The 24509-nt window shown below is 51.4% G+C and overlaps 2 long non-coding RNA genes across 9 annotated transcripts in view; both read left to right on the forward strand.

Moving 5' to 3' along the window:
• LOC114225502 (uncharacterized) overlaps positions 1-20577 on the forward strand; it is a 69271-nt gene extending 48694 nt beyond the window's left edge. Inside the window, exons 3-8 of one of the 7 annotated variants that reach the window (XR_015769030.1) lie at positions 6501-6600; positions 6933-8914; positions 9929-10067; positions 13744-13888; positions 14221-14373; positions 18114-20577. This is a non-coding gene — a long non-coding RNA (uncharacterized LOC114225502). Of the gene's footprint in view, positions 1-6500; positions 6601-6932; positions 8915-9928; positions 10068-13743; positions 17102-18113 lie in introns of those variants that run through there. The other 6 variants (XR_015769034.1, XR_015769033.1, XR_015769028.1 and 3 more) reach the window with 6 other exon arrangements.
• Positions 20578-20806: 229 nt separating this feature from the next.
• LOC148163616 (uncharacterized) lies at positions 20807-24242 on the forward strand. Of its 2 annotated transcripts, none has more exons than XR_015769035.1 (2): positions 20807-22319; positions 22546-24242. It is a non-coding gene; the product is annotated as an uncharacterized LOC148163616 (long non-coding RNA). The 2 variants fall into 2 exon arrangements; XR_015769036.1 differs by having other exon boundaries at positions 20807-22298.
• Positions 24243-24509: the final 267 nt, after the last annotated feature.

Raw genomic sequence — 24509 nt, forward strand, 5'->3', positions numbered from 1 at the left:
AGAGGAAGGACATCTTTTTTAGATGACAGAGCCCCAGATGGGAAGAGATGATCCTACCTAGGCCTTCATTATATAGATGGGAACTCCGAGGTCTAGAGAGGGAAAGGAGCCATTCCCTGACTACACAGAGCCAGAGCTCGAGCTAGGTCTCCCTGCTCCCAGTACCTGTCCAGATTTATCCCCCTATTCCCCTCCACCCGCTTCCCTCTCTTCATGAAGCCTTGACTGGCCTCTAGGCTATTGCTCCAACATGCCAATCCCAGTTCCTGCCCAGGGCCTTTGCACTTGCTGTTTCCCCACCAGATCTGGTCCATCACTTCTCTCTTGCCTTCCTGGACCACTCCATTGACAGTAGCCCTGCATTAACTCTTCCTATCTTGATTTATTTCTCTGCTTAGCACTTCTCACCTTCTCTGTCATTATAGTGCATGTATAATGTTTACTGTCCATCTCCCTTCCCGGAATATCAGCCCCTTGAGAGCAGGGACTTTATTTGCAGCTCTTTTCCCAGTGCCCAACGCAGGGCTTGCCCCTCATAATGCTCAATATGTGCTTGTGGAATGGATGGATGGATGGATGAATAGATGGGTGATGGGTGGATGGATAGGTGATGGATGGATAGATGGATAATGGGTGGATGGGTGATGGATGGAGGAATGGATGGATGGATGGATAATGGGTGGATGGGTAATGGATGGAGGAATGGATGGGTAGATGGATAATGGATGGATGGGTGATGGATGGATGAATGGATGGGTAGATGGATAATGGATGGATGGGTGATGGATGGATGAATGGATGGGTAGATGGATAATGGGTGGATGGGTGATGGATGGAGGAATGGATGGATAGATGGATAATGGGTGGATGGGTAATGGATGGAGGAATGGATGGGTAGATGGATAATGGATGGATGGGTGATGGATGGATGAATGGATGGGTAGATGGATAATGGGTGGATGGGTGATGGATGGAGGAATGGATGGATAGATGGATAATGGGTGGATGGGTGATGGATGGAGGAATGGATGGGTGGATGGGTGGACATTTCTTGGGCTCTGTGGGAGGAGTCCGGCACTGGGTCTCCCACTTGGCTGTTCTGACTTGCTTCCTCTAGCTCTAATCCTGAGCAGGCAGCTCTGGGGGCTTCCACGGGATTGGGCAGGAGTCACTGTTTCTTGCCTTTCTCTGAGGCTGGGTAAACAAAAGCCTTTGTTCTCCCTCCCCTGCCTAGTTCCTCTACAGCCCAGGGCAGGAAGTTGCTGGCGAGTCAGCTGGCAAGTGAGTTACTGCAACTTAACTTTGAGGCTTAACCTGTCAAGTTGGGCCCTGGGGCTCTTGGGGTCCACCGTGGAGCTGGGCATGATGGGGGTGTGGTGCGGGCACTGTGGCCAAGGCACAGAGATGGTTCCTACCTGGGCAAACCCCAGAGTCTGCTGGAAAGACTGTGGTTTTGGAGGTGGTGGGCAGCTACGAGGTGAAATTGGCTCCGGGTTCTCTGCAGACAGCGTGGGTCAGTGTTTCTTCTTGTCCCCCAGATTGTCCCCACGGCAGGGGACGAGAGAAGGGGCCCTCGCTGGGTGCTACAATGGTCCTGTGAGGGTGCTGCCATCACAATCCCCCTTGCACAGAGGAGGAAACTAAGACTAGTTAGCACTCCCAGTTGGAAACCAAACCGGATGGGTGGCTCTTACCCAGCTGGCTTGTCTCTGCCAATCAAAGACAGTGGCCTTTTGTCAGTTTCCCTGTTGCCTTTGTCCAGGGCAGAACTGGATCTTAGTCAAATAAACTCAAAGGCTAGTGGGTCACTGCAGCAATGACTGGAGAATTTGGTACCCTCAAGCCTGCCAACCTCACCAGGACATCCTTGAGGAACCTCCGCCATGAGCATGTTGTCCTGCGTGCTCTGGAGCCCAGTTCCTGCAGCCCGAGCAGAGAACATGGAAGAAGTCTGGGACCTGGGTGTGGCAGCTGAGGCCCACGCGGCTGCTTCCTGCCTATGTCTCTGGCTTCTTCAGCCTCTCCGCCTAATTTCACCCCATGCCCTGAGCTATTAGTGATTTTCTGCCCATATCACGTGGTTTCCTGCCCCTGTCTGCCTTTACACAGGCTTCTTTTCTACCAAGGATGATGCCTTGGTCGTTCTCCCCCTGACAGACCCTGAGACAGGATCAAGAGCGAGGAGTTCTCCCCCAGACAGACCCTGAGACAGGATCAAGAGCAAGGAGTATATTTGGGAGGTAATCCCAGGAAGCACCCATAATAGCAAGGTGGGTAAGGGAAACAGGGAAGAAGCAAATAAATCGTGTTTTCCATCTGGTCGCCACTGTGGGCAACTGAACCTCAAACCCACGGGGGGGCTCTAGGAGCCAGTGTAGAACATACACCCCAGAGTTATTCCAAACAAGGGGTGAGGAAACTGGCTATGTGTCCTCCAGCTCCCCATTCATCATCAACTGAAGGCCAATTCCAGGGGCATCAACTTTCTGGAACTTCTGGCCAGGAACATGGCCACAGCCAGACCAGATCTCTCAAGCAGAGTCAGAGCTTTTTGCAGCAAGTAGGAATAAGCATCTAGGGAATGTGGGTGGGCACCAACAGCATCTGCTACAGATGTTTACTAGTCCCTGATCTTTTTCTAGCAGACTCTTATTGATCCTTCAAAACCCATCTTTTACCCTGCCCCTCCCCCCAAATCAGCAAACCGCTTCACTCCATTGCTCCCATGCACTTTAATATTTGCCTTTATCATAGTGGATCGTAATTGCCCTCTTATACCCCTGCCTGCCCCACTGAGGAGGGAACAACTTGAAGGCAGGGGGTACGTCTTGGAGGTTAAGCACATACAGGTTGGTGTCACAAAGTCCTGAGTTCTACTCTCTTGGCCTCAACTCTGGTTGTTGCATCTGTGTCTCCAAGGGCCAGGTTGTTATCAGAAATGTACAGGCAGAGGGATTCAAGTTATGCTTTCAGCTCCCTGGCATTTCTTTTTTCCCTTGAAGCTTCTTGCTATCTCTGCCATGGAGATTTTGGTTAAGCCAGTGGGTCTCAGTCCTTATAACTCCTCCTCAAAATCGCTTGGAGAGCATTTGAAAGCCTTCGGCGGCTAGAGCCCCACCCCTGAGATTCAGATTCGGTTTTTGGAGCCCGGTTAAACCTTACTGATAGTGTGAAGTCTCAGGGAAATTCCCTTGGGTCAGGGGCATTCAAGGAGAGAGTTTGTCATGAGGTCCTCCGTGGAAGGTGGTGGGGGAGGGGGCAGGTGAGGGTCCGCGCCAGGGGAGGGGCTGAGGGAACCATGGAGGATGCAAAAATTAGCAACTGGAAGCAATGAACTAAGACATCTCACAGCCCCATGGTTAGAGCTTAAAAAACAAACCACACTGAGTGAAAAATGGAAAAAAGCAGACCAATGTTTTGTCACCTTATGATGTAAATGGACTGAGCCCCACCACAAGACGATGCTGTGCCTGAGGTGGGGGTTCTCACACTTCTCACGCCAGCCGGTGCCCCCCGGTGAGCCAGTGCCCACCCCCACCCCCAGGCCACTGCAGCAAGATTGCTGAGGTGGGTCCTAGGAACCAGTATGTTTAAAAATATGAAGGCGGGGCTGCGGACCACAGAACACAGGGCTATGATTGTCTCAATTCTTCCTCCCCAAAGGGTAATTTCTCCAGTAATGATGTTACAAGGGCAAACCTATGTTGAGGGCCTACTGTGCGCCAGGTCCTGTGAGAAGACCTTTACTTGCATTATCTCACTTTAGTTTCAAATAGCCCCTAGGTGGTAGGGACTTTTATAACTCCCATTTCATAGATGGGGAAACTGAGGCACAGAGTGGCTAAGTCGATGGCTGAGGACTCACAGCTGTTCAGATAGCAGAACAGGCTTGTACTGGGGTCTCCGAGTCCGACACCAGAGCCCTTGGCTGCCCCCGTCCTTCCTCCTCTGCAGTTACTCTCTCTGCTGCCTTTTGACCCACTCAGTTCAACAACTGCAAAGAATTGACCCACTCAGTTCCACAAGGAATTCTTGTTGCTGATGTTGTTTCTCCCCATAAATCCCTCGTGGTCTTTTTTTCCCTATAACCTCAGCACACGGACAAACCACACATCATAAAGGCTGAGCTTTTGGCTTCTGGATGTGAGAGCTTCACTCCAGGGAGCATAGCTGCATAAGGCATGTTTATTAGGCTTATTTTAAATTGTTCCCCCACCCCCTCTGAAAGGCAGGAAGTCTTGAAACTACTTCTGCCCAAAAACAGCGCTTGGAGGCGCCACCCTGCCCCGGAAGCTCTCTGACCTGCCTCACAAGGAATTATTAATTATGATTTGTTTTTATAACCGTCCACTTGGAGTCTGGGTTGACACGCTCAGACTTGTCTGTCCTTTAAAAGAAGGAATCAAAGTTTCATGGAAATCAGTTATACTTAATTAGTGGAATTACTTGGGCTCTGTCCTGGATTTGCTGTGTGACCTTGGGTACACCCCTTCCCTGTCTGGGCCTCTGTTTTTCTAGTTGTACAAGGACTGTGAACTAACATCTAACACAGGGTTTAGAATATATATTTCCCTTGGGGCGCCTGGGTGGCTCAGTCGGTTGAGTGTCTGACTCTTGATTTTGGCTCAGGTCATGATCTCAGGGTCATGAGATCAAGCCCAGCGTGGGGCTCTGCACTCAGCTGGCAGTCTGCTCGAGATTCTCTCTCCCTCTCCCTCTGCCACCCCCCACCCCGCTCCACCCGCACCATGCTTGTGTGCACGTTCTCTCTCTAAGAATAAATAAATAAATCTTTAAAATTATATATATATATTTCCCAAACGTGAATGTACCAGGGGTATATGAAATGGTTTTAAGTTGTACATGGATGGACATTTTATAAGTTGTATTGCTTACTTTAACTTTAAAATTTAGGAGTGTTATAACATTTCATTCATAAATGCAGACATTTTTGGTCACTGGGATGGCCACAGGGAGAAAGAGCTCTGTTTCACATAGTTACTCAGGTATCTCGACTGATGGGGGCTGATCTGGTAGCTCCTAAGTTTACCCTGGGGATCAGCATCCAGCCAGAGAGAGGAGAGAGGTTGGAGAAGGCACCCATCAGCCCAGAGTGACACACATACATAACATGTCCCCTCACATTCCATTGGCCAGAACTAGTCACCTGGTTCCACCCAGGTGCAAAGCCAACTGGGAAAACGTAGTCGCCTGGCTGGGCAGCTACTTGCCTATACCTCTGCACTTTAGAGGTGGAACATGAGTCCTGGGTGGACCTTTGGCCACTTCTGCTCCAGTATTCTCTTTTTAAATGAACAAGTTGTGGAACAGAGCTTTGCCACACCACTTATTGATAAATTAAAATAAGATTTACAATTTTCTACTAAGTGGGAGGACTCATTCTACCCAACATTAAGACTTACTGCACAGCCATGGCAATCAAGACAGTGTGGTATTGGCAGAGGGATAGACACACAGTCAATGGGATAGAATAGAGGGCACAGAAATAGACCCACACAAATACATGCAAAAGCAATTCCCTGGAAAAAGGATAACCTTTTCCATAAACAGTGCTGGAGAAATTGAACATCCATTGGCAAAGAGAAAAGAATCTTGGCCCAATGAAGGCCCCTCATGCCTTATACAACAATTAACTCAGAGTGGATCATGGACTTAAATGTAAAACATAAAAGTATAAGAAAAAGCCCATAGAACTATAAAACATTTATTTATTTTATTTAAAGTAGGAGAAAATCAATCTCGGGATCTAAGTCTAGGCAAGGAATTATTAGACTTGAATGCCAAAAGCACACTTCATAAAAGGAAAAATTGATAAATGGTACCTCATCAAAATCAAAACCTTTCCTCCGTGAAAGACCCTGTGAAGGATGCAAAGACAGGCTACAGGCTGGGGGAAAATATTTTCGAATCACCTGACTGAGGACTGGTGTCTAGGAGGTATCCACAACTCTCAAAGCTCAGTAAGTAAAAAAAATCCAATTAGAACATGAGCAAAAGGCAGGAGAAGACATTTCATGGCAGGGGATACCCAGGTGCCCGTGAGCACATGCAAAGGCATTCAGTGTCAGTAGCCATCAGGGAAATGCAGCTGAAGACCTCAGTGAGATACTACTACACATCTATTCCACCGACAACACCAAAAAATGATAAGAATGCAAAGTGTTGGTGAGGGTTGGAGAAACTGGGTCACTCCCGCATTCCTGGTGGGAGTGTAAAATGGTACCGTGTTCTAGAAAACAGGCAATTTCTTAAAATCTACCATATGAGTCAGCAATTGCACCCCTGGACGTAGAAATGAAAACTTATCTACACAAGCGTTCATGGCAGTTCGATCCCTAATAAGCAAAAACTAGAAGCCGCCCCCATACCCTTCGTAATGAATAGCTACGGAAATGGCGGTACATCCGTACGGTGGGACGCTACTCAGGAACCAAAAGGAGGAAAAGGTTGATCATGCAACAATGTGGTTAAATCTCCAGGGAATTATGCTGAGCACAGTCGATCCCAAAGGGTTCCATACCACATGATGCCCTTCACGTGTCGTTCTTGAACTCACACCACTCTAGAGATGGAGAATAGGTAAGTGGTTGCCAGCAGCCGGGGAAGAGGCGGGAGCAGGGGCTGAGTGTGGCTATGAAAGCACGGCACGAGGGATCCTTGGGTGAAGGAAATGTTCTGCATCTTGGCTATAGCCACGTCCACACCCTGGTGCTACCGTTCTGTAATTTGGGCAGAGTGTTCTCATTGGCGGAAGCCAGGAGAGGGTACATGGGATCCCTGTTTATTTCTTATGGCTGCCTGTGAATCTACAATAATCTCGAAATAAGAAATTCAATAAAGAACACAAATACAATTTTTTATACCCACACACTTCTTCTTTTTTAAAAAAAAGATTTATTTATTTATTTTAGGTGGGGAGGGGCAGAGGGAGAGGAAGAGGAAGAGGGAAAGAATCTCAAGCAGACTCGCCACCGAGTGCGTGCGGAACCCGATGCGGGGCTCGATCTCAAGACCCCGAGATCCTGACCTGAGCTAAAAATCAAGAGTCAGACACTTAACCGACTGAGCCTCTCAGGCGCCCCTACACCCAGGCACTTCTGAATCTAACTGTGTCTGTGGTGGCATGGGGGCACCACCAGAAACTCAAACATCAGACGTGGTGTGGTGGTTAAGCGTGTGGCTTCTCAGTGGGACAGCCTGGCTTCAAATCTCAGCCTATCAGACCTCTCAGCTACCTGAGCCTCGGGTTCCACACCTGCAAGAGGCTGAGCACTGAGAGGCCCTCCCGCGAGGGGTTGCTGCGGAGGCTCGGGGACGGGAAGCACTCGGAGCACAGTGCTCACCCACAGGTGCTGCTCAGCCGATGTGATTGCTACCTTTCAGGGCTGTGCCAGGTGGAGGAAGAGATCACAAGGCATCTTCTGATAGCTCTAGGGTGGGATGGTGACCCACCATCCTGCAGAGTAGCTACTGGACAGGCTGCATTGAGGTTGGCCTGGTTGGTTCTCATCTGCCCTCTGGACTTGAGTGCATACTGTCACGGTCACGGACTTTTCTCTGCGAAGGAAGAAGGCAGCTGGTTCCTGTGGGCCAGGCTGCTCAGGTGGAGCAACAACCCAGGGGCTAGCCTCTCTCAGGCAATCAAGAGAAGGCATGGGGCCGATGCTGCATACCTACGGTGTGCCCGTTGATTTACAATCTTGCTCAGGAGGCATTACTCCTATCCCTACTTTGTATAGGAGGAGACTGAGACTCAGAGGGGCAGATGGACTTGTCCAAGATCATGCACATCGTCGAGGGTGGAGCTGAGATCTGAAGTCCTGGTCTGTATGATCTGAATCCAGAGTCATTTACACTATTAATAATAACCTTACCGTGGTCAATTACTGTGTTTGACTCTGTACATTGGGGTATCATCACCGCACCTCCCATTTTAGGGAAGAGGAAACAGGTATTAAGGGAGGTGAGTTGCCAAGATGGACAATGGATCTCAAAAAACCCACAAAGAAAACAAAAACAACAAAAAAAAAACAAAACCCAGTCATCTGACTGCTCAGGCTTGGGCCCCTCACCCCACCCTCCGTTTGGGCTTAGCCCCGCGGAGACCACGTGAGCCTGGAAACTGAAATGCTGAGTCAGAAAACAGGGGGCACCTTGCGATACAACGCCTAGGCAGGCAGCGGGCATTTGCGCTTCAGCGGCAGCCGGCCGGGGAGTCAGCGGGAGCAGCCAGAGCTTCCCTGGGAGCCCCCGAGAGACCCCTCACGCCGACAGACAGTGTGGCTGTTGGAAGAGGCTTGAGGTGGCGGCGGCGGTGACAACTTCCTTTTGAGTAATAACATTTACTGAAAAGCAATTCTGCTTTTAGCACCAGAAGTTCATCACCCTCACAGGCAGGCGCCTAAGAATACCTTCCTTCAACCACAGTTCAGAGATTCACACAGATTCCTTTCTGTCTTACCTCCAGCACAGTTTCGCATTTGGTGTTGAAGGGAAACCAAATACCGCAATTATTCAGGAGCCGGGAGGGGTGCAGAGAGCAGGGTGAAGCCAGGGGGCCAGGTGGCATTGACCACAGCCCCCAAGGCCTCCGCAGGCAGCCTCCAGGCAGGGGCCCAGCCCCTTGTTCTTCAGTTACTGGAAAGACATCGGCAAGCTCAGAGTGAAACCCAAGAGCTGACAATTTCTCTTCCTTTTACAAGAAAAAGAAAGTGATTGTCCTTCAAGCCAGGGTGACTTTGGGGGCCAGGGACTTGCCCTGGCCACTCTGCAAATTACAGGCAGAACCACAGCTACTCCACAGGCCCTGGGCCCTTGCCTGCCACCCTCCATTCATGCTGGGATCCTTTGAATGGCTCTTTTGTCCATCACCGAAAATCCAGTGTGCACATGGGTAGGGATGGCCTTAAATGTCAGGCGCTCACCCAGGCCCCGGACAGCTATGGGATGGCTGAGGGCGAGGGAGAAAGCACAAGTGGGGAAGAGAGGCAGGAGACTGCAAAGAGTGGCTCTAAGAGGACTTCTCCCCCCTCACCTGATTGGCCCCCTGACTCGCACCAGAACCAGAGCCCGTCAAGGAAATGGAAAGACTCTGGGTGTCACACAGAGAAGGGTTGAAATTCCACCTTTGCCATTTCCTGGGTTTGTGACCTGGGGCAAGTAACTTCACCTCTCTGAGCCTTAGTTTCCTCATCTCTGAGATGGGGATAATAGTAGCAGGTCAGGTCATGGCCCTCCACTACTCAGGACCCTCCCGTTGGCTCTCACCTCACTTGGCAGAAAAAGAAAAACCCATCTTCCCTGTGGCCTACTCAGGTCCCACATGATCTGCTCTCCACTCCCCCTTACAACCTCATCTCCCTCTATTCTCGCTCATTCCCTCCCCTCTGGCTAAACTGAGTTCCTTGTTATTCCACCAAACATGCTAAATACACCCCTGCCTCAGGGCCTTTGCACTTGCTGTTCCTTCTTTCTGTAACACCCTTCCCCCCAGATACCTCTCCTTTACCCTATTCAGGTCTCTGTTTAAATGCCCCCAGGAGGCCTGCTCTGACCTCCTCTTTTAAACCGCTTTTACTCTTTATCCTTTTACCGGGCTTTGATTTCCCCCAACAACTTAACATTATAATTTTGGAAGTTTGTTACTCCCCACCCTCCAGACCCTGAGCTCCAAGGACACAGAGTTCAGTTCTGTTATTCTCCATGTACTCTTTGGAGCCTGACACATGGTAGAAGCTCCCCAAAGGTCTGTTGACTGAACAAGTGCAGGTTTATACGGGGAGGATGAAGAGAGATGTACATAGATGGTTCGGCACCAGCACAGAGTACTTGCTCACTAAACATTACTTCCTTTTCTCCCTTCCTGGCACCAATCCTGTGCCATGTGCTCATTGACTTCCTGCCATAGAAGGATGCCTTTTACAGATACAGAACCAAGTCCTGACAGCCCAATGATCTGCCTCAGCTCACACAGCAGGAAGAGGCTTTGAAGTCTTGTCTGTGGGGCTCTCGGCCTCCTGAATGATGGATACGAACTGGGCTGGCTGGTTAGTATCAGGCTGAGGGAAATGGCTGATGGGGCCCTTCAGACCCTTGAGAGGGCTGAGGGCAGTGGGGAGTTGGCTCCGGCATTGAGGGTCTCCAGGCAACACTGATCCTTGGGACCAGGTTCATGTCCCCGCCCAGCAGTCTCACAGTTCCCATCAAGGGGGCTCAGGATTCCCAGAGAGGGGCTTTTTCAATTTTCTGTTTCTGGAACATTCTGTCCCAGGAAGGGCAGACACTCAAGGAGCTGGCTGCCGGAGCCTCAGAGACCAGGGGACTCGGGTGTCCTCTCTCCCCGGCACCCAGCCAGTTCCTGGACAAGAGGGACTTTCCAGAGAAGTCTGTCTCCTGGCTCCCTCGGAGCCTGCCCAACAGACTATCAGCCAAGGTCCCCACGAAGCCCCGCCCTGCCTTGGTTTCCCTGCTTTTACTTCTGAGAGAGGCTAAGTAGTCTGGGGAGGAACAGGCCTGACATGAGTGTGGTCTTCCCTAGGCCTGGCATTTAGGAATTTGGGAGCCACAAAGTCTAGTCTAGGGTGGGCTGGGCCTTTGCCTGTGGGTCTCACCTGGAGCTGGAGGTTTTGCCTCTTTGCCCATCAGAGTTGCCTTGGCTGTCTGAGGGCCCCTCCCACAACTGCTACAGCAAAGGGGATGCAAGTGAGACTCTCGGGAGGACAGTCTGCTAACCCTTTAGCATACTCGAAGGTGACCGTACCCATTATGCGGCCTAGAGCAGACCTTGCTGACAGGCTGCCCACAGGCCAAATCCAGTCCAGGGTTATGTTTGGTTTGGCCTTTGAAATGTTTTTAAAAATGTGTATCAGTTGCCAACATTTGAAAGACAAGGAGATTTCACATAAAATCCATTTTCTCCAGCTTCACTTGAAAAATGAGAAGATCTAGGGGCGCCTGGGTGGCTCAGTTGGTTAAGCAACTGCCTTCGGCTCAGGTCATGATCCTGGAGTCCCGGGATCGAGTCCCGCATCGGGCTTCCTGCTCAGCAGGAAGTCTGCTTCTCCCTCTGACCCTCCCCCCTCTAGAACTTATCAAACTCAACACCCGAAGAACAAATACTCCAATCAAGAAATGGGCAGAAGACACGAACAGACATTTTTCCAAAGAAGACATCCAAATGGCCAACAGACACATGAAAAAGTGCTCAACATCGCTCGGCATCAGGGAAATACAAATCAAAACCTCAATGAGATACCACCTCACACCAGTCAGAATGGCTAAAATTAACAAGTCAGGGAACGACAAATGTTGGCGGGGATGCGGAGAAAGGGGAACCCTCCTACACTGTTGGTGGGAACGCAAGCCGGTGCAACCCCTCTGGAAAACAGTATGGAGGTTCCTCAAACAGTTGAAATTAGAGCTACCATACGATCCAGCGATTGCACTACTGGGTATTTACCACAAAGGTACAAATGTAGGGACCCGAAGGGGTATGTGCACCCCAATGTTTATAGCAGCAATGTCCACAATAGCCAAACTGTGGAAAGAGCCAAGATGTCCATCGACAGATGAATGGATAAAGAAGAAGTGGTATATATACACAATGGAGTATTATGCAGCCATCAAAAGGAATGAGATCTTGCCATTTGCAACGACGTGGCTGGAACTGGAGGGTGTTATGCTGAGTGAAATAAGTCAATCAGAGAAAGACATGTATCACATGACCTCACTGATATGAGGAATTCTTAATCTCAGGAAACAAACTGAGGGTTGCTGGAGTGGTGGGGGGTGGGAGGGATGGGGTGGCTGGGTGATAGACATTGGGGAGGGTATGTGCTATGGTGAGCGCTGTGAGTTGTGCAAGACTGTTGAATCATAGATCTGTACTTCTGAAACAAATAACGCAACATATTTTAAGAAAAAAGAAAAAGAAGAAGATAACAGGAGAGGAAGAAAAGGGGAGTATGTCAGAGGGGGAGACGAACCATGAGAGACGATGGACTCTGAAAAACAAACTGAGGGTTCTAGAGGGGAGGGGGGTGGGGGGATGGGTTAGCCTGGTGATGGGTATTGAGGAGGGCACGTTCTGCATGGAGCACTGGGTGTTATGAACAAACAATGAATCATGGAACACTGCATCAAAAACTAATGATGTAATATATGGTGATTAACATAACAATAAAAAAATTAAAAAAAAAAGACTGTTGAATCACAGATCTGTACTTCTGAAACAAATAATGCAACATATGTTAAGAAAAAAGAAAAAGAAGAAGATAGCAGGAGGGGAAGAATGAAGGGGAGTAAGTCGGAGGGGGAGACGAACCATGAGAGACGATGGACTCTGAAAAACAAACTGGGGGTTCTGGAGGGGAGGCGGGTGGGGGGATGGGTTAGCCTGGTGATGGGTATTAACGAGGGCACGTTCTGCGTGGAGCACTGGGTGTTATGCACAAACAATGAATCATGGAACACTACATCAAGAACTAATGATGTAATGTATGGTGATTAACATAACAATAAAAAAATTAAAAAAAAAAGAAAAATGAGAAGATCTAGCTAGACTGGGGCCACATCCCTGCAGGGCAGAGAAAGGCGGGAATGGGCTGGGGGTGCCCACGTTCAGAGCGGCACATAGTAGGTCCTCTCCTCTTCACCCCAGTCCCCGCTCAGCCCGCTTTCCTAATATATGCTGCCTACTAGGATCTTGATGCACGAATAGGAGTTCACCAGACAAAGGAGTGGAAAAGCATTCCAGGAAAGGGGAACAGCACATGTCCATGGAATTCATCTGTTCAAGATTCACTTGACAAGTATGTGTTGAATGCGTACTGTATGCACCGGAGAATATAGCAGGAAACCAAAGAGCTCAAAGTCCCTGCCCTCCTGGAGCTGGTTATCGAGGCCAACCCCTCTCAGCTGGGCACTGTTTCCTTCCCCAGGGACCTTCGGCACTGCTGAGACGCATCCATGGTGTCACAGTGACGTGGGGGAGGGCATCTCATTGGTCGAAGCCAGGGGAGCTGCTAGATGATTCCTGAAGGGCACAGGACGGCGCTTCACGACCAGGAATGATCTGGCCCCAACGTCCAAGATCGAGAAACCCTGGTTTAAAGATTTTATTTATTGATTTGAGAGAGAGAGAATGAGAGAGAGAGAGCACGAGAGGGAAGAGGGTCAGAGGGAGAAGCAGACTCCTCGCTGAGCAGGGAACCCGATGCGGGACTCGATCCCGGGACTCCAGGATCGTGACCTGAGCCAAAGGCAGTCACTCAACCAACTGAGCCACCCAGGCGCCCTGAGAAACCCTGGTTTAGGGGGAGATAATAAACCGGACACATCAATACATGTACAATCTGAAGTCAGTGCTGAGAGTGTCCTGATTGATGAAACTGATCCCAGGGTGGCAACAGGGATTAGAAGGTGGGACAGCGGCCTGGGGGCAGCTCCACGGGAATAGAGACCTAAGGGTGCGAGGGAACCGGGCCCCGGCAACATCGTGACTCACGGAGTGGCACTTCCCCTCTTTCCGCCTGGCTTTGACCTCAGCACAGCCTTGCGTGTGGAGCAGGGCTCGGCGGTCCTGTGCCTGTTTTTACAGACAAAGAGCTCTCATCCGAGGTCACAAGCCCCTGCGAGGCTGACCTAGGCCACCTGACCTGACCCAGGACACTCGGGGGGTCCCTGGCGATGCTGATGGTGACTGAATTGCCTTCTCTCCCTCAGTCGGTCAACAAACACCTGTGGGGGCCCACTGCGGCCTAGAGGAACGGAGCAACTTCTGGGTGACTTAGCACCAGTCACAGCACCTAGGAGGTTCGCAGAAAATACTGGTCACATGAACGAAAAGAAGGGATAAATGAACAAACAAGTAAGTCCACGTAAGATAATGATCATGGCCAGTGCTGTTTGAGTGCCTACTGTGTGCAGGCCTGTCGTGGGCCTCCTGTGTGAGGGTTTCACGGAACGGGCGTCCTCGGAGGGAGGGACGGTGGTCATCCGCCTCCCACGATGAGAAGACCACAGTGCAGAGAGGGGCTGTCCAGCGCTCGAGGCCTCACGGCAAGGAAGTGACAGGGTTGGCCCTGGAGCCCAGGCCTCCCAGGTCTCGGGCTGCCCGCTTGCCTCGGCATTTTGTGTGCCCTGCCACGTATGATCCTACCCACCCCGTGAAGTCGCAGGTAGCATTATCTCCTTTTACAGTCACGAAAACCGAGGCCCGGAGAGGCGAAGTCACGTGCTCAACATCACACGACAGGTGGGTTTGGATCTACGTTCCACACTTTGGACCACCAAGCCCTGCCCCTTGTAATCCTGCGCCTGGAAGAGCTTTCATCCACCCCAAGGGGAAAGAAGGTGGGCCAGCGAGCTAAGCCCCTCGAGGTCTGCAGGACCAGGCAGGAGGCTCGGGAGGAGGCAGGGTCCCTGGGTGGGCAGGTGGGAGCGAGTGGGCCTGGGGAGCCTCCTGCCTTCCGCCCCCACACGCAGGGACAGCTGCCAGGCCAGCCAGGCTGACAATGGCTCCTTGTGTCTGTGCGGCGGGTGGGGGAGGGGGCCATTGTTCTCCAGGACACCTTGCCGCCATGGCTGGCTGCGGGCGGTCCCTGTCCCAGGACACTTGGTGTGGGGCTGTTCCGGGCGCCCGAGGGAGGTGTGTGCGTGTGTGTGTGCGCGCACAGAGGGGTGTGTGTTGCTCACACTGTCTCTGAATGGGCCCACACACGTCTTGCACACTGCGGTGGTGTGTCTGAGCAGCCTTGTGGCTTTTGGTGTCTATTGCGTCCGCCAGGGTATGTCTCCCCGTGTGTAGCCGCCCGTTTTCTGTATCTGCCTCTGTGTTAGCCCCGTCTCCGTAGAGTTTTGGTTGCGTGCTCCGGTGTGTTGAGTGGGCCTGTCTGGGTCTGTCTCTGGAGGGTCTTGACGCCAACGGGACTACAGAGCATTGGCTTCGGGTGAGGCCCAGCGAGGAAAGGGCTTTCGGATGGAGGAGCCAGCCTGCACAAAAGCCAGGAGGCAGGAGAAGGCGGGGGGCTGAGCAGGAGCTGCTGGGGAGCAGGGCCGCTGCAGCAGAGCGAGCGATGGGGGGACGCCACGGGACCGTCCTTCGGAGTAAGATGGAGCTGGAGGGAGGGCTTGCATCGGGAGCGACCAGGTCTGGTGGAGTTTGGTGGAGATGCCTCTGGCTGTGGGTGGAGAGTGGACTGGGGGGCAAGCATAAACGCTGTTGGCGGGGCTACCATGGTGCATTTCACGAAGCAGTCCCACGCCCGTGACCTCAGGGTGCCTGCACTCCAGCAGGAATTGCCCAACTCCCCATTTTGCAGAGGTGAAAACTGAGACCCAGGAAGGAGAAATGCCTTCCAAGGCTGGAAGTGTGGGAGCGGGCCCAATGCCAGAGCCGGCTCGCATTCTCCTCACCTTGCCTGCCCACCCCTCCCCCAAGTCCCTTCCTGTCCCGATGCTCTGGGGGTGTCTGCGCTAAAGACAGAGGACCTGGCATCCTCCTCTTCTCAGGAACCGGGACTCTGGAGCCAGAGGGCGTGGCTCCAAATCCTGTCTCTGCCACTTAAAAGCTGTGTGACCTTGAGCAAGTCACAGAGTCTCTCTGTGTTCCACTTTCCTCATCTACAAAATGGGGCCAGCGTTCATACTGACCTCTAAAGTGTGCCACTGATAACCTATCCATATCTGCTTTCTCTTTCTCCAACACCCTTGCCACCTGCGAACACACCCCATGTTATATTTATTGGCTGTGGAACTTCCATGAAAGCAGGAAGTCTGGGTTTGCTCGGTACTAAGGTCTAGACTAGTGTCCTGCACGTGGTCGGTGCTCAGTGAATTTTTACTGAGTGAATGAAACCAGGTAATACATGTAAAATGCTGGAACAGGGCCTGACACATAATAAGTGGAACCTGAGTCTCATTAGTCTTCCCTGGGGAGTGGTCCAGGGGTGGGGAATGTGGAAGCATGAGAGCCCAGTCAGCCCGCTTTGGGAATTGGGGTCGCCATTCCATTTTCTGCATGTTGTTCTTCCCTTCTAGATCTGCTTAGCCCTCCCTGTGCCGGATGTCTCCTGTCTTTAGTCTCCAGGGTTTGAAGACAGGTTGGCTCTGGCAGGTGCTATGAGCTGGTGGTTTCGTGCCCCTGCGAGGGATCCGTGACTCAGTTTCCCCAACTGGCCATGGCTTATCCAGAGGCTTCAACGGTCTCTGCTCTCTCAGGACATCCCTCAGTATTGGAGCCTGACCACCCCCATTGCACCACCCCCGGGATTCCCACCCCTCTGTCAACAATAGCGACTAGAACTCTCAGGGCCAGGGGCAAAGCCGGCTGCTAACCCTAGCCGCAGTGTACTGCCGCGGGCACAAGGAATCATGTGGGTAGGTGTTTGTCAAGTCCAACATGTTTGTCGAGGAGGCGGCTTTCTGACCATCCCATCTTTCTAAGAAAGAATGAAAGTAGAGGCTTGGAGCCTGATTAGGTAGTGTGGTGGTCCCCCAAGCTCCTGCGTCCGGCTTCCTGCCACCTGCTCATTGGCTCTGTGTCCCTGACTTCCTGGGGAGAGCCAGGAGCTGGAGAAGGGGATCGGGGCCCAGGCAAAGAACAAGCTTGCTCTGTCCTCTCGCTTCCTTCCTCCTTTGCCCCTGACACCCTGGCCTGGCTGGGGGCGTGGAGCAGGCTCCGGGGCTGCTCTGTAAATGTGGGCAGTAGGGCGGGGGAGGGGGTCTCTGTGTTCCCTTCCTCGGGGCCCAGCGGGCCTCTGGGGGCTTGTTCAGCGTAACTGGGTAACTTGACATCTGCCCACAGACCCCTGTTCTGTCCGCAAGCAACTGCCAGGGTTCAGGCCTCTGTCTTCCGGTCCTCCATTCTCCCCACATTTATTGAGCACCTACTGTGTGCCCTGCCCCCGGGGGACAACGAAAAGGCCTCCAGGCCAGGGAATCTTGGAGTTCCTTTTAAAGGTGATGAAGACCCACTGGAGGGCTCTGAGCAGGACAGTGCAGGAACCGCCTTTTTAATTCATGTCACAAAAGAAGCATTGTCCTTTTAGAGGATCCCTGTGGCTGCGCTGGGGAGAATACACTGGTTGGGGGGGGGTGGCAATGAGGGTGGGGATGGGGATCAGGAATGAGCAACCTGGCCCAGAGTGCTGGCACGGACATGGCGAGAAATGGCATCCAGGGCGTATTTTGTTTTGTTTGTTTGTTTGGTTTTTTTTTAAGATTTTATTTATTTGACAGAGAGAGAGACACACAGAGAGAGGGAACACAAGCAGGGGGAGCAGGAGAGGGAGAAGCAGGCCTCCCGCCGAACAGGGAGCCTGATGCGGGGCTTGATCCCAGGACCCTGGGATCATGACCTGAGCCGAAGGCAGACGCTTAACGACTGAGCCACCCAGGCGCCCCCTAGGGCGTATTTTGAAAGTGGGAGTTACAGTGTTGCCTGCTGGGGGCCCTGGCAGGGGAAGGAGAGGAGTCTGGGACGACTCCGGGGTTTCTGGTCTCATAACCGGGAGGCTGGTGGGACCATTTTCTGTAATGGGGACGAGGGGGAAGGCGCAGTCCTGGGGAGCAGGGGCTGTGCTCAGTGCAGGGGGTGCTGAGTTGGGGTGTTTTGGAGGTGGAAAAGGAAAGCCGCTGCCTGGGCCTGCACCTTGCCACTGCCTTTGTCCTGGTCCAGATGCCCAGCACCTGCCCCAGGAAAACTGCAGCAGCTGCTCAGTTGCCCTCCCAGCCTGTCCCTGTTTCCTCTTCCACATCCGTCGAGTTCATTTTCAGAAGGCACAACTCTAGCCCCTGTCTCTCTTCTGCTCTAGAACCATTGATGGCTCCCTGGCACCTGGATAAAGTCCAAACACCTGGGCTGGGTTAGCCTGGCCCTGAGCCATCTCCCCTGACCTCTGCAGCCTCACCCCCCTCCTGGCCAGTGAAGCAGACCACCCTGGGCTCCTCCAGCACGCCCTGTCCCTGCCCACCTCCTCAGCCTTGCTCGTGCCATTCCTGCCACCTGGTGCCCTTTCTCATCCCACCGCAGGGATGACTTTAGAGGCCGTGCCTCCAGTGTCGATAGCCTTTTGTTTGTTTCTTTCTCCCAGGACATATCACACGGCGCTTTGAATTTCACTTATTTATATCTTGGCCTCCTCCCAGAGGGCAGAAAGGTGCCAGATTCATTTCTGGGCTCGATGCCAGGCCCCGAGCAGATCCTGGTTAGATCTGGCGAGCGAACTGTTAGATGCTGCATTTGCAGTGCTCTGGACCCACCCAGCACCCATTTGCCCTCTCTGCTGGAGAAGAGGCTGCGAGTTTCCTTGGGGTATCTCTACCTTCTTGGTCTGTGTGTATCAGGTGAGCTGACCCCATCCCCAGGGGTAGACTCAGGACCCAGGCCTGGCCGATCAGAACCTCCCAGGCCCCTGGCCACAGTGATTGGTTCACGGATGGACACCGATCCAATCAAAGCCAACAGAACCCAATTCTCTGGAAAAGAAGAGAAGACGTCGTTGCCTTGAGATGGCTGAGCTAATGTGATATCAGCCTGGAGCAACAGTGGCTTCTGTGTCATCACAATAGCAAAGAGTGTCTGAAAATACAGCCAATATAAGGCAAAGTGGAGCTGAGAGATGGACACAGCTCAAGTACCAAAAACATCATTGCTGCTCCTGGATCCAGCTGTACCTGAAGGAGAATAACCCTGAACTTCTTAGTGATATAAGCCAAGATATTTTTCTCTCTCATTCTCTCTTTTAAAGCTTTTTTGGGTTAGGTTTCCATTGCTTGAATTGCAAGAATTCCTGACAAAGACATGAGCTTTCTTCACAATCTATCTCTTGCCATCTCACTGCTTAGCCCTCTCTGCGTGGCCCTGTGTGAAATTACCTCTCGAGGAACTGCTCTGAATCTTTACCCACGGAGCTGATGTGCTTGTTTCTTTCCTCACTCTTGGATGACGCGAGTAATGATCACTGGTTCTAGCTGCCTTGAGCAACTTCTGAAACAAGGCAGGGGGGCAAATAGAATAACCTAAAGAAGTAAAATGGGCTCATTTTAAGGCCAGGCCTTCAGCCCGATGGCTGCTCAGCAGGGGCCTTGGCACGCAGAGGATGCTTCTTGACCATTCTTTGCTTGATAATGTCAGGCAAGTTTTTCAAACCTGGACATAAAGGGCATTCTGGAGCAGAACTTCTCTGTGAAGTGCCCTAATCAGAATTTCTTCCTCCAGAATTGGTTAGGAGAGGTTTTCTCAATCTCCGCACTATCGGCATTTGTGGGGCGGATCATTCTTTGTCCCGGGGCCATCCTGTGCCCTGTAGGATAGTTGAGCAGAACCCTCATTTCTTTACCCACTAGATGCAAGTAGCACCCATGCCTGGAGCTGTGACAAGCACAGATGTCTTCAGACATTGCCACATGTCTCCTGTGGGGTAAACTCACCGCTGGTTTAAGGAAAGCACTTTGCACCAGACCTGGCATGTGGCAAGCGCTGGATATATACCAGCAATCATAAGGTGGTGATAACGGGCTGAGGATGATGTTGGAGGCGGGGGGTGGGTATCACATCTGGCCAGCTTAGCTGGGAGGGGAATTTATTGGAGGAACAGGGGAGCTTGCAGAATTTATGAGGGGAGGGAGAATCAGGTTAACAAAAACACAGAAACAAAGACAGAAGCACGAGGGTCCAGATAGCACGAGGTGGATGTGCTGATCCTGTAATGAGCTAGCTACTCCTTGTTTCGGTCGTTCCTCCCAAATCCTCCTTCCTACTGAATGCATTTTGCTCAGGCCCTCCCTGCCCACCATCCCATAGACTCAGAGAAGATGGGCTTCCGTCAAGTTCCGGGGGCCGGGGTGGGGTGGGGCGTGGCCAGTTCCAGTTGTTTTAAGCCAATCACAGTGACCCCTTTGCCCTTGCCGGTGATTGGCTTAGGCTGCACGTGGAACGAAATTCTGGCCCCGTGATACCCTCTGGGGAATCTGCTGGGGGCTTCCGGGAAAGGGTTCCTTGCTCTTCAAGAGAGTCAGCGGCTTATTTCATTAACCATAATGTGGGATTTCCTTCCTTTTTAAGATGGAAAAATACTCCATTGTATGTAAAGACCACATTTTCTTTATCCATTCATGTGCCAATGGACACTTAGGTTGTTTCTACATCTTAGCTGCTGTGAACAGGGGAGTGCAGATATCTCTTGAAGAGATCCTGATTTCAATTCTTTTGGATAAATACCCAGAAGCGGGATTGCTGGATCATTATGCTAAGTGAAGTAAGCCAGTCACAGAAGGACAATTACTGTACGATTCCACTTATGTGAAGTATCTAAAATAGTGGAACTCACAGAAGCAGAGAGTAGAATGGTGGTTCACAGGGGCTGGGGGATTGGGAAATGGGAGTTGCTATTCAACAGGTATAAAGTTTTGGTTATGCAAGATGAATTAAGGTCTAGAGATCTGTTGTACATCATGTCTATAGTTAACAACATTGTATCGCACACTTAAAAATCTGTGAAAAAGATCTCATGTTAAATGCTGTCACTACAATAAAAAAGAGTATTTATAAAACAACATTTGTGGAGTTTCCAGTGATACCAACATTAAAAAAAAATTTAGGGGTGCCTGGGTGGCTCAGTCGGCTAAGCATCCGACTCTTGATTTTGGCTCAGGTCATGATCTTGGGGTCGTGAGATCGAGCCCGGTGTGGGGCTGGCACTCATCACGGAGTCTGCTTGTCCCTCTCCCTCTGCTCCTCCCCCTGCTCATGTGCCCTCTCTCTGTCTCTCTCCCTCTAAAAAAAAAAAAAAAAAAAATATATATATATATATATATATATGAAAGTTCTTAAAGGGGAAAAAAAAGAAACAGGCTCTTTTCTCTCTAGTGTTGGTTGGGGGAGAGGTCATGATGTTTGGAGCAATGGCAGCCAATTTGAGTGAATGAAGAAAACCAGTTGGAGGGCAAAGCCTAAGTCCCGAGACCCGGGTCTTTGCTGATGTCACTAAGCTGCTGAATTAACCAGTCCCTGATTCCCCATCGCTTCCAAGGGTCCATGAGATAATAAGTTTCCTTGTTCTTAAAGCCTCTTTAGGTTGGGTTCTTATTCCTTACAACCAAGAGCATTGCACCAATGTGCCAAATCCTGTAGATAAGCTGTTGTTTCCAAATTGCTCTCGACATTTCCCACCTGCCTCCTGAGTAGAGGTCACTTTCACTGCCAGGGAGGTTGGACACACAGATCCTCATCTGGCTGTCAGACACATTCTGTGGCCTGGCAATGTCCGCAGGGCTCAGGCAGGAGGACTCCCAAGAGACCACCTATCAGCTTCTCCATGACACTCAAACTTGGCCTCTCTGGGCCTCAGTTTCCCCGTCTGTGAACTGGGGATGGTCATGGGACCACCTATTTCACAGGGTGTTATGAAGATTAAATGAATTATTTCCATTACAGTAACAGGTGCATGGTCAGTGCTCAACAAACGTGAGCTATTACTATTACTGCTGTTGTTGTTATTCCTTGGGGAAAGGGACAGAGGAACTCTGCTGACCCAGTGTGGGTGGCAGGTGCAGAACGAGACTGGCAGCCTCCAGAGGGGAGACTAAGGTGGAAAGAAAGGATGCAACCAAAGCAGGTAATGAAGCTGTAAGAAGCATGAGCCACCTCTGCTGCTGAGGTGGGGGAGACTCCAGGCTCCCCATCTTGAGAGGAAAGGAGAGGGGTTCCAGGAAGGCGGGAGGCTGAGGAACACCCTGGTCTGAAGCCATGAACAGCAGAGGCAGCATTCACTCCTTCTTCAAAGACCCCGCAGTGTCACCGCGGCTTGAGGACCTTCCCCTCGAGGCCTTGGGGGTCTTACTACATGCTCCAGAGCCTCCAGTGTTCAGGCTTGGGCCTCCTTCCTCATGCAGCCAGACTCCCCAGCACCTCCACACTGCACCCTGAGCCCCTTCCGGCCCCAGATCCCGCACCCGACTCCCCCAGGGGGACAGGGGGCCTTGCCGTCACCAGATGGATTGAGCAACTCAGGTGAGTGTGTGTTTTCCAGCTCATGCTAACCGCCATTCATTCACTTCCCCTCATGCCATGGAACACTCAGTTCCTGGTCATTTCACCATGGCCCTTCCTGTGAACCCTCCATGATGCAGCCCGGAACCTGAGTCACCCCAGCATCGAACCTCCCTTGACCTTGGTCCTGTAAGCCCCTGGCCTGGTTCACAGATGAAAACAGAAATGCTGACGATGGTGTTGGTGATGGTTGGCTACCAAACCTAGTGGCGTCCTGAGCACTTAGGTGTGTTAACAGTCAAGATAGGTATGGTGCTTCTCCCCATTTTCTGGATGAGGAAAATGAGACCCAGAGAGGCTAGCTAGTTCATAAGCGAAGGAGTCATGATTTGAACCCAAGCTGTCTGGTATAGAAATTCAACCACGTTTAGTTAGATATTTAACAAAACACCTCTGTAGAAAAATAAGAAGCAAAAAAAATGGGGAATTCCTTTTTAGAAGGTATCATCGGTTCACTTATTTCTATCAAACAGATATTCCCGTAGCAGAGTCTGCGTCCGCCGGTGCTTTGTACCGGGCCCGTGGAAGTCAGTGTGCAGGGAAGGGCCCTGCCGCCCGGAGCCCACGGACCCCTGAGGACGGTCAGTCAGTCGAAGGCCTGACACGTGAAACCGAGACTGCTCATACCTGTAAGATCAGAACTGGTGAGACTCTGAGCTGGGAACACTGTGGCCTTTCTAGGCTTTTTAATGTAATTCTTTCAAGAAAGAGATCTTCCCCCAAGGCCTCCCCTGCAAAGGTAAAGGTAGGTGTTGGGTGTGGGGAGAAGGGCCAGAGGACTTTGAGGGAGCTTGTGATGTCGCAGGAGAACACAGGGCTGTGGGGTCAGACCTCTGACCCCAGATCCCAGCCTTGGTCCCCACCAGCATGTGACCTAGGGCAGTCCTGTCCCCTCTCCTCTGGGAGCCTATCTCCACATCTGGAAATAGGGACAATGAATCCTTCCAGGGTCATCACGAGGATACAGCCCGTCTGGGTGGAATACCATGACCCACACTCACAGCTAACCTCCTGGTTGGCGTGAGGGAAGATGACTCCAGAAAGGCCAAACGATGACCGTTCATCATCTTTGCAAACCTCAGCTGGGCTCAGAGAGTGTTACAGACCTCACTGGCAGAGAGGCCCAAGGCCCTCTCGATGAGGTGGGCAGCTGGAGGAGGACTACGGTGGCCTGGGGATGGTGGTGACCCAGCTCCCTCTGCGAATGGGCCCCACTCGCACCAGGAGCTATTGCCAAGAGAAGCCAGAAATCCAGATCTTTACATCAGTTCTACCAATTTTTCTTAAAGATTGATTGATTGATTGATTGATTGATTGATTTGAGAGAGAGTGAGAGAGTGTGGGAGGGAAGGGCAGAGTGAGAGGGAGAGAAGCAGACTCCCTGCTGAGCGTGGAGCCCCATGTGGGGCTCGAACTCATGACCCTGAGATCATGACCTGAGCTGAAACCAAGAGTCGGTCCCTTAACCGACTGCGCCGCCCAGGCACCCCTCAGCTCTCCCAGTTTTTAAATGTTTCTGGCTAATTGAGAAAAAGCACCGGCCTATCACCCCACACCTCCTAGAATGGCTATAATCAAAAAGATGAACAGTGGCAAGCGTTGGCGAGCCTGTGGACTGACTGGAAGGCACACACACTGCTGGTGGCAGGGTACAATGGTGCAGCCGCTTTGGAAAAAACAGTCCGGCCGTTTCCCAGAAGGTTCAACACGGTTACCACATGACCCAGAATGCCACTTGCAAGCGTGTACCCAGAATTGAACACCTACATCTGAACAAACATGTGCACATGGATGTTCTTGGCAACACTAGTCATAACAGCCAAACGGCAAAAACAACCCAAGTGTCCATCAACCGATGGAGGGTAAAACGTGTGTCGCCGTACGACGGAATACTACGTAGCAACAAAAAGGAGTAAAGCACTGGTTCAGCCACAGTGTGGCTGCGCCTTGAAAGCATTCTGTTAAGTGAAAGCAGGCAGACAAGAATGGCTGGATAATGTATGCTTCCATGTATATGAACTGATCTAAAGTGGATCAGTAGTCACCAGGGGTAGGAGTGAGGGGAAATGGGAAGTGACTGTAAATGGACCTGGGGTATTTTGGGGAGGGAAATAGATTGTGGTAATGGTTGCACCACTCTGTGAAGATATTAAAAAACCATTGACTTGTACACTTTTTTAAAGGGGTGAATTGTGTGGTATGTGAATTATATCTCCATAAAGCTGTTAAAATAAGAAAGTGTTGGGGCGCCTGGCAGGCTCGGTCAGTAGAGCACGTGACTCTTGATCTCGGGGTCGTGAGTTTGAGCCCCACGTTGGGTGCAGAGATGACTTAAAAAAAAAATTTTTTTTTTAAAGCTTGAAAAACAGAAAAAGCAAGTGTTGGCCTCACAGAGCTCCTCAGCAGGTCAGAGTCAACCACAGGCTGCACTTCTCAG

This window comes from Eumetopias jubatus, unplaced genomic scaffold (assembly GCF_037043125.1).
Source record: "Eumetopias jubatus isolate StellerSeaLion01/CBP00866 unplaced genomic scaffold, mEumJub1_p1.0 scaffold_9, whole genome shotgun sequence".
Lineage (NCBI taxonomy): Eukaryota > Metazoa > Chordata > Mammalia > Carnivora > Otariidae > Eumetopias > Eumetopias jubatus.